This window comes from Quercus robur, chromosome 10, assembly GCF_932294415.1.
Source record: "Quercus robur chromosome 10, dhQueRobu3.1, whole genome shotgun sequence".
Classification (NCBI taxonomy): domain Eukaryota; kingdom Viridiplantae; phylum Streptophyta; class Magnoliopsida; order Fagales; family Fagaceae; genus Quercus; species Quercus robur.
The window spans coordinates 10,842,349-10,848,348 of NC_065543.1; positions in this window are offsets into that span (position 1 = coordinate 10,842,349).

A 6,000-nucleotide genomic window follows, 5' to 3' on the forward strand; every position below is an offset into this window, starting at 1 on the left:
CTGGGACTCAGCTGAGGTGGAAGCCATTGGCGGAGTAGGCTCAGTACAATACAATCTTCCAGTATTTCTAACATGGTATCAGAGCCTTATATAGGAGGCGTAAGTGTGCGGTACAAGTAAAGTGTAGTACAAGTACAAGTGTGCTATACAAGAAAGGTAATTGGGCCTAAAGCCCATAATATAATATAATATACATTAACACAACCAATTTGCAACACAGGGAAAGTGAGCAAATTACCCCGGACATAGGTTTCTTCTGAAATCTGAAGGGAACTCAAGATGATTAAGAACTAGTAAAGAAGGATCTAACGACAATCCTGTCAAATCATAAATTCAATTTTTGAAAGAGCATCAAATGGAGGGTTAACATTGTTGTAGACTTGTAGTAAGAAGTACAGTAGCAATTTAGAAAAATGGTAGATAATTATGAATGTGAAAGCTCTTTTCTGCCTAATTGTGTAGCACAAGAAATAGGAAGTGATACCTATGCACAATCAATACATGATTTTATGAATATTTTAAGAAAATAAATTATATATTATATAATTCATTACAAAATAATCAAATATTCCTGCACAGGGTTGCAACTAGTAGTATATAACATTCATTACCAGAATTTATAGATGGCTAAAGACTCATTTATTACAAGAATCTACAATTACTCCAAACAACGGACAAATAGTTGTGGCCAAACTAAATGAGTTAGACATGTAAAAATCAACAAAGCTCAGAAACTTTAATAATAGAGGTGCAAAACTAAGAGTAAGAGTTTCAGCGAGAAAGCTTTGTGATGGTGAAGAAAATGCTTCATTGAATAAATTGATTACAAACACTCTATTTATTTAACAGATTAGAAAGCGGGAAATAAGGAAAGAATAACTGATTTATAAAACTAACTTCCAACTAACTAGGCACTAATCAAATAAGGACACGTGTTACTAACCACTAACTAGTAACTACACTGCTAATTAAATACAGACTAAACGACATCTAGTCTATACACAACTTATACTATAGGACTTGTAGCATAGGAGCATTTCAAGCCTGTGTTGACTTACAGCATTGCAATATGTGCTTGATCTCGGTAACCTCAACAATGCAGCTTCATATATTTCAACATCACACTAATCCCATAAATGCACACCATTAATGGAATTAACAGCCAACAGCTACCAAGACTCAATTGTAAAGGAAAACATCACTCCACATTGTGACAGCTCACAAGAGTACTTTCAAATTTATTTATTAGTGTCACCAATACTGATAAAATCATTGTAAGGTTGTTGGCCAACATCCCACTGGTGCTCATGCCACAACCTCTTGAGTGCTCTTTATTGCAAGGTTCGTATCCCAAGCCTGGTGGCTGGTAGACGAAGGAAGCTAACTATGTGTTTTCATTCTAATTATAACGCCATCTATTTTCATATTCAAATTTACACTTTATTTATCTGTTAACTCTTGATTAGGATGTAAAATCTTCAATGACTTCTATATATAGAAGTACTAAAATCTAATCATCAAGAGGTTCACTTAAGTACAGTGTGGATTTAAATATGAGAATAGAACTAAAAAACTCTCATAGACTCGTATTATTTTTATGAAACCTTAGTATAACAACCTAATTTTTCTATTTTATACAATTATTTTGCAAAAACAGTCACTAAAAATTATCGATTATACATCCTCTTTCATTTAAATAATATTTTTCTCACTTTTATTTATTTATTATTTCACACCTACCCTCCTAACACACACTATCTATTTTCTCTTAATGTCCTCATCGCAAAAGTCATATCTCTCTCTTTCTTCTTCTCCTTCTTCTTCTTTTGTAATTTGGGTTTGATTATGGTCCATGATTTCAGGCTTGTTCGGTATGTGATTTCAAATAACAATTTGTGTTAACACTGAAAACTGTGATTCTAAAAAGAAAAGGTGTGTTTGGTAAAAGTGTTTGAATTACCGTTATCAATTCAGGGTATTTAAATACTGTATTTTGAGAACTCATTTGGATCATATTTTAGTTTTTAAGTAACATTGTTGAATGATATTGTTGTAAATATACTGAAAATTGTGGGACCCAGATGATTTGACCAAACACTAAACAGCATGTGAGAGACTCTTCTCTTTCTCTTTCCTCAATAGTTTCCTTTTCCCCTCTTTCTTTTTTATTTGACACCTACAGGTCTTTGTCTTCTTTGTATCTTGTGGGAAGTACTTTGTTATGAACATCACCATTAAATCCTTAGATTTTTAGGTGATAACAAAGGGCCCATATGATATTATGAACCTGAGGAGTGAGAACCATGAAAATAATTGCGGTAGAGATAGACCGTGGAGTCTTATCAAAAACCATAATAATTCGAGATTTAGAAGTAAATTACAATCTTACACATTATCAATGATGCATGTTGCAAATTTCCCTTAGAGTTCAGAATTTGTGTACAAATTTCACAAAACCCATCTCACAATATTGATAAATCCAAATGTGAAATCTATTTAAAAGGAAAAGAAAGAGCATGGAGATATCACTAAGGGAGACAAAGATGGAGATGAAGGAAAGAGACCTGTGGGTTTTGAGAGGGAAATTTCTCTCTCATCAAATAAAATATTAATAATTCTATTGTATAGGTCTGGTGAGTAAGGTTGAATTTATTCAACCATGTGTTGGCTTTATTCCATGCCAAATTTGCTTGAATTTTCAGTAAAAAGATACCATGTATTTAGGTGGGAATCATGTAAGGGTTGTGTGTGAGAGAGTGTGAAGAATTCAAGTGTGTGTGCATTCAAGAGGATTCTCGCAACTGGATCTTGCGAGTGACTTGCGACTGCTGACTCACCAAAATGCCACACATGTGAAACATGCAAGAAGCTGAAGGGTCATGATAGCTGGAGCACTACAAGACAAAAAGGTCAGTCTAGCCAGTTAACTATTTTGCTACTCAAACTCGCAACTCATCCTGGTCGCGAGTGAGTCGTCAAAACACCCTATTTTGTAGAAAAATGTCTTTTCACATTCCTTACGTACCCTACTATAAATACCTTTATACCCACAAAATGTAGAGAGCTTCTAAAGAGAATTTTGAGAGAAAAACCCTAGAGAACAACAAGATTGACTCATCCACAATCTTATATCTTTGATTCTCAAATTTCTCTACTCTCACTCTTTCCATTGACATACCCTTAAGAGGTTCATTAACTAAATTCTTATCTCACCGTACCCATATCTGTGAGGAGGTTATTTGGTGCTTAGGAAGCAATTTAGAGATGACCAATTCATTTGGTTAATGTAATGAGCTTATTGCGGAATTTAGAAAGCTAAAGAAGACACAATTAGGCTTAACCTTGTTGGAGCAAGAAGCTTGAAGGGCTTAGGTGTATTGGGTAAATTAGGCTTGGAGGGTCTATTACTATTTGTGTATCCCAACTTTATTCTTTAGTGGATCATTTTACTGCTTAGAGGGCAGCGGAGAGGTTTTTCGCTGAGTTCTTCGGTTTCCTCTTCGATAACACGTGCCGGTGTCATCTTTGTGTTTGCATCTCTCTAACCCTTTCTCTTTATCTTTAATTGTTGTTATGTTGTGATTAATTATGGTTTAGAGTGGTTTGTTTATTTGGGTATTGCTTGTACTTATCATTCTGCACATATATTGTTTAAGTATAAGCTTGTGGTGATAATTTTGAAATTGGAGGTCTAAACATTTACTAGTGTTTTATACACCAAGTGAACTTTCAACATTGTTGTAAATATATTGAAAATTGTGGGACCTAGCTAGATGATTTGACCAAACACTGAACAGCATGTGAGAGACTCTTCTCTTTCTCTTTCCTCAATAGATTCCTTTTCCCCTCTTTCTTTTTTATTTCACACCTACAGGTCTTTGTCTTCTTTGTATCTTGTGGGAAGCACTTTGTTATGAGCATCACCATTAAATCCTTAGATTTTTAGGTGATAACAAAGGGCCTTATATGATATTATGAACCTAAGGAGTGAGAACCATGAAAATAATTGTGGTAGAGATAGATCGTGGAGTCTTATCAGAAACCATAATAATTTGAAATTTAGAAGTAAATTAATAATGTTGTGTTAAAAGCAAGTCTAACAACGTGTTAGATTCAAATAAAAGTACAAATTTTAACAAAAAATCTCATTTTAAAGCATTTTTCTATGGATTGTACGATACATATGATTTTATGATACGATATGATACGCACACTATATCGTAAGATTCATGAGTACTTACGATACGCCGATATGAGACAGAACTTTTTACACACGATACGATATATATCGTGTATCATACGATACTGATAACTATGTGCACATCTATCAAAAGCCGAAACGCATTTGGGGGGAAAAAAAATCAGAACCCGGTATTGTTGTTTTTTAAGGGCATAGTTACCAATAAGACCATAAATATATTCATATGCCATCATAAACATAGTCATATACAATGTATTTATTTATTTTTTAATGGGGCTAACATTGTTAAGTTAGAAAATCCAACGAATCAAATAGGAAACCATAACCTTAAAGTTGTCTCAGGAAAACAAAAAAAAGAAAACTCACAGCAATGCAATTAGTATTGGAAATTCATGACTGAGAATACAATACCATCTCTCAAAAAGCCCAACCCTTTGAACAAATAGAATAAGCAAAGCAAATAGTACAAGAAACATGAGGCACCATAATATATACAGTGGTATTTAGATAATTCAATATAGAAATATTCTTGAAATCATGGGATCCGCATAAATTACAATCGTACACATTATCATTCCGCACATATATTGTTTGAGTATAAGCTTGTGGTAGTTACTTTGAAATTGAAGGTCTAAATATTCACTAGTGTTTTATACACCAAGTGAACTTTCAACATTGTTGTAAATATATTGAAAATTGTGGGACCTAGCTAGATGATTTGACCAAACACTGAACAGCATGTGAGAGACTCTTCTCTTTCTCTTTCCACAATAGTTTCCTTTTCCCCTCTTTCTTTTTTATTTCACACCTATAGGTCTTTGTATTCTTTGTATCTTGTGGGAAGCACTTTGTCATGAGCATCACCATTAAATCCTTAGATTTTTAGGTGATAACAAAGGGCCCTATATGATATTATGAACCTAAGGAGTGAGAACCATGAAAATAATTGTGGTAGAGATAGATCGTGGAATCTTATCAGAAACCATAGTAATTCGAAATTTAGAAGTAAATTACAATTGTACACACTATCAATGATGCATGTTGCAAATTTCCCTTGGAGTTCAGAATGTACAAATTTCACAAAGCCCATCTCACAATATTGATATATCCAAATGTGAAATCTATTTAAAAGGAAAAGAAAGAGTATGAAGATATCACTAAGGGAGACAAAGACGGAGATGAAGGAAAGAGACCTATGGGTTTTGAGAGGGAAATTTCTCTCTCATCAAATAAAATATTAATAATTCTACTATATATCTCTTGTGAGACATCACTTAAAAAAAAAAAAAAACACATACACATGATTATATGTTTTTTCATTTAAAAAAAAAAGTTATTAGAAATATGGTACTCAACATTTTTTACATTATGAGTGCTTTATACATGTGTTTTTACAACACTTTTTAAACTTGGGTTTAATTTTGGGGCGGTGATTTTAGGCAAATTTCTCCGCTACTATTGCTGCTAGTCAAAAGCAACATATGTTAAATAAGTCAAGAACTTCCCCAAGATACATGGATCATTTTCTAAACAATATGAATGAAATCAACAATCCTGAGTAAGTCTCTCTTGTGTGTGTGTGTGTGTGTGTTTGTTTCTCAAAAAAAAAAGAGGGTAATTGTCCCACATTGCTTAAGAGAGTGTGTTGTGTGTAGTCTAACTTACTCCACCCTCCTTTAAAAGTTACCATGGCTTTTGAGTGGAGTTGTGGTGTACCTTTGTGTTGGAACGCCTTTCCCTCTCCCTTGTGTGTGTGTTTGTTTCTCAAAAAAAAAAAAAAAAAAAATCCTAAGTAAGTC